Source organism: Giraffa tippelskirchi, chromosome 11, assembly GCF_054371585.1.
Source record: "Giraffa tippelskirchi isolate mGirTip1 chromosome 11, T2T-mGirTip1v1.2.pri, whole genome shotgun sequence".
Classification (NCBI taxonomy): domain Eukaryota; kingdom Metazoa; phylum Chordata; class Mammalia; order Artiodactyla; family Giraffidae; genus Giraffa; species Giraffa tippelskirchi.
In genome coordinates, this window is record NC_137285.1 from 2,806,382 (window position 1) to 2,818,430 (window position 12,049).

Here is a 12,049-nt window from a genome sequence, read left to right on the forward strand (position 1 = left end):
TGGGTTCGGTCCCTGGGTTGGGAAGATCCCCTGGAAAAGGCGATGGCAACTCACTCGAGTACTCTTGCCTGGGAATCCCATAGACAGAGGAGCCGGGCGGGCTACAGCTCATGGGGTCACAGAGAGTCAGGCACGACTGAGCAACTAGGCACACACAACACCCTTCCCCTTTGGTAACTATAGGTTTATTTTCTATGTCTTTGAGTCTATTTCTCTTTTGCAAATAAATTCATTTGTATCATATTTTAAATTCCATATATAAGCGGTATCATATGATATTTGTCTTTGTCTGACAGTGTGATAATCTCTAGGTCCATCCATGTTGCTACAAGGGAATCATTCTTTATATTGTTTCATACCAATCTTTCTTTGAACTCAGTATTAGATCATGGGGAACTTCTCTGTTCATTAACAACTGTGGTTTATCAGAATCCCTTTGGGAAGACACTCCTGGCACTCACCTCTCCTTCAAACAGTCGTTTTCCGAGCACTTGCTTTGAGTGACAACCAACACATTCTCTGGCCTGGAAGAGCTGACAGTGGCGTAAAGGTGGCATGGCGTAAAGTAACGCAAACACACAAATCAATGTAGAGTCAAAGTTTGGGCTCCCTGGTGCCTCAGCGGTAAAAATCCGCCTGCCAATGCAGGAGATGCGAGTTCGATCCCTGGGTGGGGAAGACCCCTAGAGAAGAAAATGGCAACCCACTCCAGTATTCTTGCCTGGAGAATCCCAAGGACCAGGGAACCTGGCGGGTTACAGTCCGTGGGTCACAAAGAGTCCGACATGACTGATCACGGCACAGATACGTGGCGTATGGACCCAGTCTTCCAGATGCCTGGTGGGCGCAGATTCCGGTGGAGCCACGCTACATGGGAAGTCAGCGAGACCCAATGCAAGTACAAGGTCAAAGGGTTCCTTTGAGGGGAAGCGGGGACACAGCCCTGAGCGGCCATGCCTTCCGTTTGAACTGGGACTTGCCCTAACGCAGAAAGAAGACACTAACATTTTAAGAAAGATGAAAGACCAAGGAGCCCAGTTGTATTCTCTCTCACTCACATGCCTTTGTATCAGCCAAGTACTTATGCTGGAAATGACAACAGGAGAAAATGCAAAGACAGAGCAACCCAGAGTTTCTCTTCCTTCCAGTCTGCCCTGACTCATCAGTAAGCCGTTGCTGGAACGCGCGTGTCTCGAAAAGTGAAATAAAAACAGCTGAGTGTGTTTTGTGCAGCGCTACCACTGCTGTGGCAAGCACAAAACACAAACCTGTAGACAAGTTACAAAATGCAACTTGTGTAATTTGGTAACTCTGTGTGTGAGTTAGACTCTCATAGATTTTTGCATTTAAAACTAGCATTGCACAACGTCAAGGGGAATGGTAAAATTCATAGCAATAATTTAAAATTTTATTTTTTCTCTCCTTGGAACTATGTTAAATAGGAAATGAAAAACACCGTAAGTTGAGACAGATAGATATTAATAGAAAGAGTGATCACAGAAGAAAGGAAAAAGCCTTACGTGCTATTACTTTCAACACCACTTTTCTTCCTGTCTTGCGTACAACGGGGCCCTGAGTTTTCATTTTGCACTGGGTCCCGCGTATTAGCCCAGAGGAAAAACCTAGGATCTCTGCTTCCATGTGAGGCACACGAGATAAAAGAAGAGGAAAAACCCGGCTGAGACAGCAGCACGGTTTATTTAGCTTTAAAACAAAATGACGTTAGCGCAACATGTACCTGGATGTGTTAAAAGATGATGCTCAACTTTTTCTTGCTTTTAAATTCGCCTTTGTCCCTTCTATTCAGAGTCTTTAAGATTTGTTTTAAAAATCATAAGAGAAACACAAGCCCTGTGTAGTCAATTCAGGCACTATCTAACGAAGCAATGTGTGAACATTTTCTTTTGCTGCTCACTGGAATCCCCAGCTCCAAGGCTTTAACAGCCGTGAGTCCCTGGTTCTGTGGAATAGAACTTAAGAGGCAGCCAGCCCTTTTTTCTGAGGTTCAGAGAGGGGAGATGAACCATCCACAGCGACCCAGCTCATAGATGGAAGGTTAGGTACCGGTACCCAGAGAGTATTCATTAGAAGGACTTATGCTGAAGCTCCATTATTTTGGCCACCAGATGCGAAGTGCCAACTCATTGGAAAAGACTCTGATGCTGGGGAAGATTGAGGGCAGGAGAGGGGGCTGGCAGAGGACAAGATGGTTCGATGGCATCACAAACTCAATGGACATGAATCTGAGCAAACTCTGGGGGACAGTGGAGGAGAGAGGAGCCTGGTGCTGCAGTCCACGGGGTGACAAATAGTCGGACACGACTTACCGACTGAACAACAACAGCAACCCAGACGCATCTGTGTCCTGCACTGAGCGTGTTCCCCTCCTGCTCTCAGCAGAAGCACGACGCGACAAGCCAAGGCAGGCACTGGAGAGTATCACGAGGGTGTCTGGCCCAGATTCCGCTCCGTAATGACAGGCCTCTGCGGCTGCTTGGGAAATCCCAACCGGATATTAATTTCACCACCGTCAATGGCCTTCATAATATTTTTGTTTTAAAAAAAATGATGATTCAAAGTAAGGAGATCAAGTACATTATTAGTTCCTGTGATCTCAACTCTCAGATGAATTCATGCAATTTAGTGCCTTCTAATGCAGTCATATGGAAGTTGCAAAGCAGGCTGTGTCGGAAATAACAGATTTCTAAATGAGCTTGACTGATACAGACACAATATTGTGGGAGGGGGCAGGATCTCCAGAGCTGAAATGATATCTGATCATCTTTGGATGGTCAGGACCCGGCAGGGAGCCTAGCTCACGGTGCTGGCCAATCTGATTAGTCTGTGTGCACAAAGGTTTCTAGTCCTGAAATCCTTAAAAGGAAAAGACTCCTCAGTTTCTCTGGTGTTTCAATGGAACACAGCCAAGCAAGCCCCTCCTTTGAGAAAACGTTTTCAAGCTTAGCAGTTGAGCAGCTACGACATGATGTAGTTGCATCAGGAAGAGCCCTCATCTTGTAAGATATCTGACCTGTTCATAACAATCCACGTTTTCTGAGAACTGCCCTCTCCCCACCTGGGAGTCATCTGTTAGGACAGGACTCCTTCCTTTCTCCTGGCCACAGACATAGTACCAGGGTGAATAAGAGACTTGAACTGGGCTCATCCAGTTTTCTTTCCAAGGGACTAAACATTGGAGTTCAGCAGTTCTAGCTGGTTAGTGTGCCTGGGATAAGGAACATGACAAAATTTGGGATCCATAATGTAGCCCTCTTCTACCATGTGCTTGGATAGATAGAGAAAGCCAATCTGTAGAGGGCAAGATTGCTTGGGGGAAGAAAGAGATGAGGGCTGGCTCTTGGCAGCCAAGTTTGCACCACGTGATCTTGCCTTTGACCACAGCTGACTGGACCCACATAGCAGTGGATTCAAGTCTGGCCAGTCAGTCCTTCCCCCAGGAATTTCTCCATGGCTGGAACTACATATGCCCTCAGAGGGAATTGCAAGAGGCCTGACAGGGGTTTTGGAAATGTGGATGCTGGACTGCAAGCTTCTGCAGGCGTCATCTCCCTGCAACCCTCCATCCCAGCCCTGGACTGAGGTGAGAGAATCACTACTAACCAGTCTGGATTGACACCCCAAATGTCTGAGCCAGAGTGGACCTGAGGCTCATTTATGGCAACTCCAGTAATTTACATGATAATTCTTATTTTAAAATCTGTTTTTCACTTTTGTTGTTGTAAGCCCCCTGCCCAAATTCTATTTATCTTTCACCTTCTCTCCCGGTAAAAAAAATGCCTTGAGAAAGCACCACCGGCCCGACAAGCTGTCTTCCTCTATTTCCAGCCCAACATACAAAATTAGATGATCATTCAGAAACTCCCGCTATGTGTGATATGCAAAGATGTTCATCTCAGTGCTGACTCTAACAGCAAAGAAAAATAAAAAGAACACAGCCTAAAGGGCCAACATAGAAACTGATTAAAAATAAATACAACCATCCGTGCAACAGGAAACTCTGCATCGAGTGAAAATGTTTTCTTATCTTATATTTAATGTTTATGTAATGACTTGAAAAGTACTCACGACATTATGGAATCTTCATTGATTTTCAAATTACAAAAGTAATCCCTTTTCATTACAAAAATAGAATGAAACACTCTAGAAATGCTTAAGGTAAAAGGTGAAGCTACCACACAAACATACCTACCTCCAGCCCCAGTGGTAACACGCAGGGTGTTCATGACATACTGGTACATTTAAGAAGCAGGATAGTGACTTACCTGGTGGTCCCGAGGCTAAGACTCCACGCTCCCAATGCAAGGGGCCCGGGTTCAATCCCTGATACGGGAATTAGATCTCATGGGTCACAACGGAGAGCCTGCATGCCACTACTAAAAGAAGAAAGGAACGAAGAGTGACCGTCTCGTGGGCACCTCAGTGAGGACCCGGTGCAACCAAACAAAGAAATTTAAAAAATAGAAGAAGAAGCAGCAAGATAAAATTGTATATATTCATTGGTATCCCTGTAACAGTTTTTAAAAAATCTACAGGTTGGAATAGAAAAAAAAAAAAGGCTATTTATACATCCATGTTCATAGCAGCATCATTTACAATAGCAAAATAAGGAAGTAACCTGTGTATCATCAATGGATAAGTGGATAAGTAAGACATGGTTCATACATGCAGGGGAATATGAGTCAGCCTCAAAAAGGAAGGAAATTCTGACATCATGGATGAACACCGAGGACATTATACTAAGTGAGATAAGCCAAAAAAGACAAATATAGTATGATTCCATTTATATGAGGTACTTACAGGAGTCAAAATCATCCCGACAGACAGTAGATTGGTGGTTGCCAGGGGCAGCGGAGGTGGGAATGAGGAGTTATTGTTTAAAGAGCACAGAGCTTCAGCTTTGCCAGATGAAATGAGCTACAGAGATGGATGGTGGTGATGGTTGTACAATTTGTTGTTGCTTTTTAGTCGCTAAGTTGTGTCCAACTCTTGTGACCCCATGGACTGTAGCCTGCCAGGCTCCTCTGTCCATGGGATTTCCTAGCCAAGAATACTGAATTGGGTTGCCATTTCCTTCCCCAGGGGATCTTCCTGATTCAGGGATTGAACCCACATCTCCTGCATCGCAGGTGGATTCTTTACCTCTGAGCAGCTGAATGTATTCAAAACCACTGAATGGTACATTTAAAAATGGTTAGAATGGTGAATTTTATGTTAGGTGTATTTTACCATGATAAAAAAAAATTGGGAGAAGAAAGGGCTAGGCAAAAATAACATTTTATTACCTCTGTTTGGGTAATAGGGCTGTGGGTCATTTTCTTTCCTTCTGCTTTTCATTTCCAAATAACCCATTTTGGAAAAATTAACAATAAAAATAAAAATTACCTAAGCCAGGCTGACCACCACCATGGCAAGCCGTGATAACAAGAGCTAACTTTTTTGAGCCAACGTTTTGGTAAGGAAACTGAGGCTCAGAGGAGGGCAGTGGTCTGGGAAAAGCCCGAGATAGAGGCCCCGCATGGACATCCACGGCAGGTTACCCTGTGATCTCTCCATTGAGGTCGGTTCACTTCAACAAACATGTTTGTTTTGAGCTCCGAGGGTGCTCCGGGCTCTGTGTCCTGTGCCAAGGGCTGGGGAACGGGAGTTGTCCGGGGACCACCCTGCCATATAGTGCGGACAGAGTTTTCAAAGGGCGCTGGTGGTCGGGCCACACTTTCCCATGGAGTCTTCAGCTAAAAGCTTAACTCAACCCAAACGCTGTCACTTTTTTTCGTGCAAACAACTGATGGTTTCCAGTTGTCATTATTAGGAACGGTGCTCCAGTGAACATCTTGAACCCCTATCTTAAGAGCACAGCTGTGCTTATTTCATCAGATTTCATCAAATGAAATTGCTAGCTCAGAGGGTAAACGTATTTCCTAGGCTTTTAAAACATTGCTTTCCAGAAAGTTGCACCGAGGCACCATCTCAGAGCATGAGAACACCAGGTCCTTCTGGGCCCTTGCAGCCATAATGACAGTGAGCAAAACATTTGATAATTTGATTGCCAAAAATGGCCTTTTTCATAGATTCATTCAACAAGTATTTCTAAGTCACATCCACTGTGCTGGGCAATGGAGACGCTGTGGGGATGAGATAAGAGGCTTCTCTGCATGCGAGCCTTTGTCTAGCAGGGAAGAAGACAACTTAAGGGGTAATTATTACCGGAGGAACACTGGTGTCAGAGGCGTTGTGAAAATAAGAAAGGGGCAGCTTCGGGCACCATTGGAAACATAGTGAGAGCTAACTAGTGGTTTGGCCAAAAAGTTTGTTCAGTTTTAAGTAAAACTGTAAGACATTTTTAATTTTCACCAAGGATGTGTCTTTTACTTAAAACGGAACAAACTTTTTGGCCAAACCAATACTTAGGCTGTCTGGAGAAGCCATGTGTAAATGGAGACCAACTAGCACACTGGAAATAGTATTTGGTTTTTACGGGATGTTTGCATTTCCTTTTTGTGAGTTGCCTGCTTGTGTCCTTTGCACATTTCTTCCTTTAGGATATTCTTTTAAAAATTAATGTATTTGTGTCAAGAAAGAGAAGAAAAGGAATATAAATTAGAGTACTACCAATAAATGCTCCCCGAATTGTAACTTGGTTGTTGCTGGTTGGGATTATGGTTGTTTTTAAAACAATTTTATTTCTATATTTCTGTATTTTGTAGCAATCATTTACCTTTTGTATAATTAGGTCATGAAAAATGTTGTTTAAAACTAAACCAACAAAGCCTACTAGATGGATGGAAAGAAAAAAGAAAATAAAATTTTAAATTGAAGTAAGATTCACATAATGTAAAAGGCACCATTTTAATGTACATAATTCAGTGGCATTTAGGACATTCACAATGCTGTGTGGTTCAGAGTTCTTTTTTTAGTTAATTCATTTATTTTGAAAAATTTCAAATTCACAAAATGCCTAAAACACAGTAAAACAAATATCCTGATTTGAAGAATGTTTACGTTTTAACCGATCTTTAAGAATTCTTCCTATATTAAGGATATAGACTCTGGTATCTGGAGCCAGCTTTCTCCAGTTGGCCACTGGCCTATCGTGTATGGGTGTGTGCGCGCGCGCAAGCGTGCATACAACAGTTTAGCATCTGCCATGCTTCCTGCACCCATGTCACCAGTGCCACCATAACTCTTCTTCAATTAATTAGGAGCAAGAAGAAAAATCCTCATAGATTTGCATACAGGAAAAAAATAAGATAAGTACATAGAAAGCCTTCTTGCTCTTTTTTTCGTTCCCGATTAACTGAAAGAGACAGTAAGTCCTGCTGGTGACAAAGAGGCAGGAAATATGGCTGATGATAAACCCCAGCCCACAGGGTCCCTGTCAGGCCCTGGAGACCACAGCACAGAGAGGCCGAGATAAGCTGGGTGGGGGTGGGGGCAGAAACTCTGGGGCCTCTTGCAGGATCCTCTGTGAAGAGGCAAATGATTTGCACGCTCTTTCCAGGCACGAAGGACACCCAGTTGTCAAGAAAGAGAAGAGGCCTAGGGTTCAGTGTTAAGAACTGGCTGCTGGAGTCAGGGAGGCCAGCTCTCGACTTGGAGCCCACCCTCCACCAATGCAGGCTTGGACGAACCACATCACTTCCCAGTAACCTCACCTATAGAAAGAGGGCAATAACCCCCAGAGGAAGGCTGGAGGCTCTAAATAAAGTTCTGGCACAGTTCACCCAAAACTACACTGTCTTCTGGCTCCAGACCCCGTGCTCTGCTCCTGTGTGAGGTGCCACCATGGCCCAATGAACGGCCCTGTCGACACAGCCCAGCACTGGGGAGCCAGCAGAGGAGGCGTGCTGTCGTCACATGCCTTCTAAGCAGGCCCGATAAAGGTGTGAAGGGTGCTCTCTGGTTGCCTGGCAGAAACCAAGGTGCCCCTCTGGCTTGCTCCTCTCCATCACTCCCTCCCATTGGACCCCTGGCTCAGCCAACCGGCCGACCAAAGCCTGGTGGTCTGGGTTTGTGCGGAAGGCCCCAGGGGCGGTTGGGGTCCAAGTGCCACTCTGCTTTATGCATATCGGTCACCCCGGCCCCTTCCTCATCTGGCCATTCCCAATGCCCTCCTCTGCAAAATGGGAATCCCAGAGCCTGCGCCTCACGGGGAGGTTTCGAGATGACAGACGGCAAACCAAGTTAACGTTCTCAGTGCCATGCCTGGCAGTTACTGTTCAATAAATGTCCGCTGTTATTATCCACGCCCTGTTCCCAGACAGGAACACCGAAAGAAACAAGCTGGGAAGAAAATACACTGCTCTGAGACCAGATTGTAAAGCAGTGTACAAAATAGAACCCAGTTATGTTTAAAAAATAAAAACATTATACATACACAGAAGGAGAGAAAGACCAGAAGGAAATGGTAGTGCTTAACTCTTGGTAATGAAATTAGAGGGGTTCTTTCTTTTTTGTTATCTTTTCATGTATTTTCTACATTTTCCTGCAATGCACATATCACTTTCGCAGTCGGGGGGGGGCGGGGGGGGAAGCATTGTGAGAGATGAGAGGAGTTATTACTTGGATCTGGGCTTGTGGAGAGGATGTCCCAGAGGAAGTGGGATTTGAACAGGGCCTGGAAGGATGGGAGAATTTGAGGAATGGGGGAGGAGAGACAGAAGTCTTTTTGATGTCCTTTTTTTTTTTGTCTGTCTCCTTCCCTAGGCTGTGGGCTCCTTGAGGGCACGGTTCGTGGTCTGACTTGCTCACTGCTGTATCCCTGGCATCTAAAACAATTTTTGAAAAACAAACAGACAAAAAAACTAGTGCTTAGTAGGTGCTAAGTAAATATGGATCTAGTGAGCAAACAGCCTGGACAGCTCCACTTAGCCTGGGAGCCCAGGATGCTCTCAGCTTGCTGTCCAGCTCATGCACCGCCAAAACAGAGGCGCGTGGTTTCCACAGAAACAGAAGAGGGCCCACCAGGCCAGCTGCAGGAGGCAGACATAGGGATTACGAGCTCTGCATCTTTTCAAGGTGTGATCTGGAAATTGGGAACATGGTGATGGGATCTTTGGACAGATGTTGAGAGAATAGATGGAGCTTCACAATACGGTTGATTTAGCTGTTCACTAGACAGGTCTGTCAAATCAGTCACTGAATGCTGAGGCAAGTAGTTCAGGTCTTTGAAGGTGGCTAGGAGACTCTTAGTGGGTGGAAGGCTAGGGACTCAGGAAAATTTGATTCTTGTCTGAAACTTGCTGTGTGACCTTGGGTAAGTTACTTAACCTCTCTGAGCCCCAGCATGTTTATTCATAAAATGAGAGGTTTGATCAGCCTAAAATTGCTCATAAAAAGACATATGTGGTAGTAATGTAAAATGGTGAAGCCACTGTGGAAAACAGTTAAACACAGAATGATCATAGATTATCATATGATACCAGTTCTACTGATAGGTATATACCCAAAAGAATTGAAAACAGGTACTTAAGCAAACATTTGTAATTGGATGTTCATAGTGGTACTACTCACTGTAGCCAAAAGACCATCAACCCGATGAACAGATAAATAAAAGGTAGTATATCCAAACGGTGGAATTCAGCCATAAAAAGGAATGATAGTGCTACAGTGTGGAAGAACCTCGAAAACATTATGCTAAGTAAAAAAAGCCAGACTCAAAAGATCAAATATTGTGTGATTCCATTTATATTAAATATCTAGAACAAGGAAATCCATAGAAACAGAATGGAGACTGGTGGTTGCCAGGGCTGGAGGAAGCAGGGAGCCGAGACAGAATTTTCTTTTAGGGTAACAGAAGTGTCTTGGAACTTGATAAGAGGTCTTGTTTGCACAACACTATGAATGTACTAAGCGCTGCTGAATTACACACTTTAAAATGGATAATTTTATGTGAATTTCACCTCAATTATATCAAAAAAGAAAGAACCTGGCTGATTCATGTCAATGTATGGCAAAAACCACTACAATATTGTAAAGTAGTTAGCCCCCAACTAAAATAAATAAATTTATTAAAAAAAAAAAAAGAAAGAACCTAAGAGATAGGCAAGATGAAAAGTTCAGCCATAGATGAAAATGGGAGACCATCACAGGCCAACCACACAATTATTCTGCTCCAATGACATGCAGAAAAAAGCTCCCAGTAGCAGTCAGGACTGGGATCTAGTTCCATCTCTGGCCACTTCCTCATAGAGGGATCACGGGCCACTCCCTCAAGTTCTCTGAGCCTCAGGCTTCCTATCTTCAAAACGGGGCTGAGGCATCTTCTGTTTTCCTCAGAGCACTGTGGAACAGTTCTGAAGGCACTCTGTGAACCCATGTTCTCAGTGACCCCTCCAGGATGAATGTCTCAGCACCCTGCTTTCTAAACACAGCAGACTGAGAACCAGTTCCTAGTTCATGTGGAGACACTGAGGGGGGTTCAGGAGGCCCTGGCAAAGAAGGGGCACACCCAGGCAGATTCCTGGCCCCGCCACTACCTGTGCGGTCTAGGGCAAGTCATTCATTTTCTTCAGCGGTAGAATGGGAGTATATCTCTGTCTTGGAGAGCGGCTGTGTGTTATACCGTAAGCACTCAATAATCAGATCCCTTCCCTCTTTCTTTGTCGCTGCTCTCCAACACAAAAATTGCCGGTTCCCAGAATCCACCAAAGGATCTGAGCTGTGGCTCAGAGAGGTTAAGGCAGTAACCTGAGGCGGCACAGCTAGTTTGGGCTTAGACTACAGATGGCCCGGCTCCGGGTCCAGGGAACTTCCTTCAAGCCTCTACGCGTCAGCACTTACTTTCTTCGGCAGGTGTTTTACACCTACTTTGACCTAGAAAGGCGGAGGTGTGTAAGCAGAAAGACGCGGCCCAGAATTCCGTGCTGTGCAGACTTCGAGACAGGTGCTGCTGTCCTCGGTGTACCTACTAGGAAACTGAGTGTGTTTAACTAAGGGTCAGAGAGACCGAGTGACTGGCGCCAGGACACACAACCAGCGAGCAGAGGTCTCGAATTCGAACTCGAGTCCTCGCGCGTGCGCCACGCCCGGAAGCCCCCGGGCGCGCGTGGCTCCGCGCAACTAGGGCGCGCGACGGCGGGAATCCCGAAAGGAGTTGGAAGCCGGGCCCGTTCATTTGCATGCTAATACCCAGAATGCTCCCCCCCCCCACCCCGCCACCGCTTCTCTTAATGGAAGCGCTCAGCTTGGAACCGTGGAAAGTTTGGAACACATACTTCGTTCCCTCTTTGCAACTGTGGGAACTTCCCGCCCGCACACGCTGTGCCTGCAGCCCGGGGCTCCAAGTCGGGCTCCCTGGCGGCGGTCGCCGGTTCTTCCCGAGCAGACGAACCTCTGCGTCCAACCCGTGCGCGGCAGCATCTCCCGGACAGCCGGGGACAAAGCGTCCAGGCCCGCCCGCCGGGCTTGGGGCCCGAGCGCTCGGCGACTCGCTGGGCTGCGGGCGCTGGGGATGCTCCCGACCTCAGGAAGGCTCCCTGGAGCCTCCTGTACCCCCATTTCCCTGGGGAACGCGGGGATGCCAGCTCAGCTCCTGCCCACCGCCCTTGCCTCTGTTGTCGCCTCCCAAAGCTGGTGACTTTCCACTCCCTAAGGCACAAAGCTTGGCGTGTGGCGGTTTTGGGGAGAGGATGGACGATGGCCTCCTATCCCCAGCTTTCCCGGGCTCGACGCCCTTTCGGCTCAGTCAGTGCGCGGGGTCCAGAAGGAGCTCCGGAGGTTCGGCCTGCCCCCAGCGAGGACCCTGGCCCTCTCTGGGTTTGGGAGTGGGGGAGGCGGTCGCAGGCGACTTCTGGGGATTTCGCGCATCAAAGGGGGGTGCCGAAGCGTAGCCGACGCCCGCTCGACTTACGGGCGCACACCGCAGGCTGGGGGGCCCGGATCTGCACCCCTCGGTCTTCCCCCTCCCCCGGCCCCGTCCGCTAGCCGCCACTCTTGGCGGGGAGGGAGGGGCAGTGGGAGCTGGTTTGCTGGCTAGGCGCTTCGTTTGCATTGGTCCGGGGGGGCTGAGACTGCAGCCCCCGGCCCCGTG

The 12,049-nt window shown here is 46.9% G+C and overlaps 1 protein-coding gene across 7 annotated transcripts in view; it reads right to left on the bottom strand.

Moving 5' to 3' along the window:
• The window catches only part of DRG1 (developmentally regulated GTP binding protein 1), an 80,992-nt gene that overhangs the window by 28,786 nt on the left and 40,157 nt on the right, over nucleotides 1-12,049 (bottom strand). For 2 of the 7 annotated variants that reach the window (XM_081542419.1, XM_081542425.1), the window contains exon 4: nucleotides 4,284-4,394. The gene's annotated coding sequence lies outside the window, so the exon portion shown is untranslated. Of the gene's footprint in view, nucleotides 1-2,327; nucleotides 2,494-4,283; nucleotides 4,395-4,636; nucleotides 4,671-12,049 lie in introns of those variants that run through there. The other 5 variants (XM_081542423.1, XM_081542424.1, XM_081542421.1 and 2 more) reach the window with 5 other exon arrangements.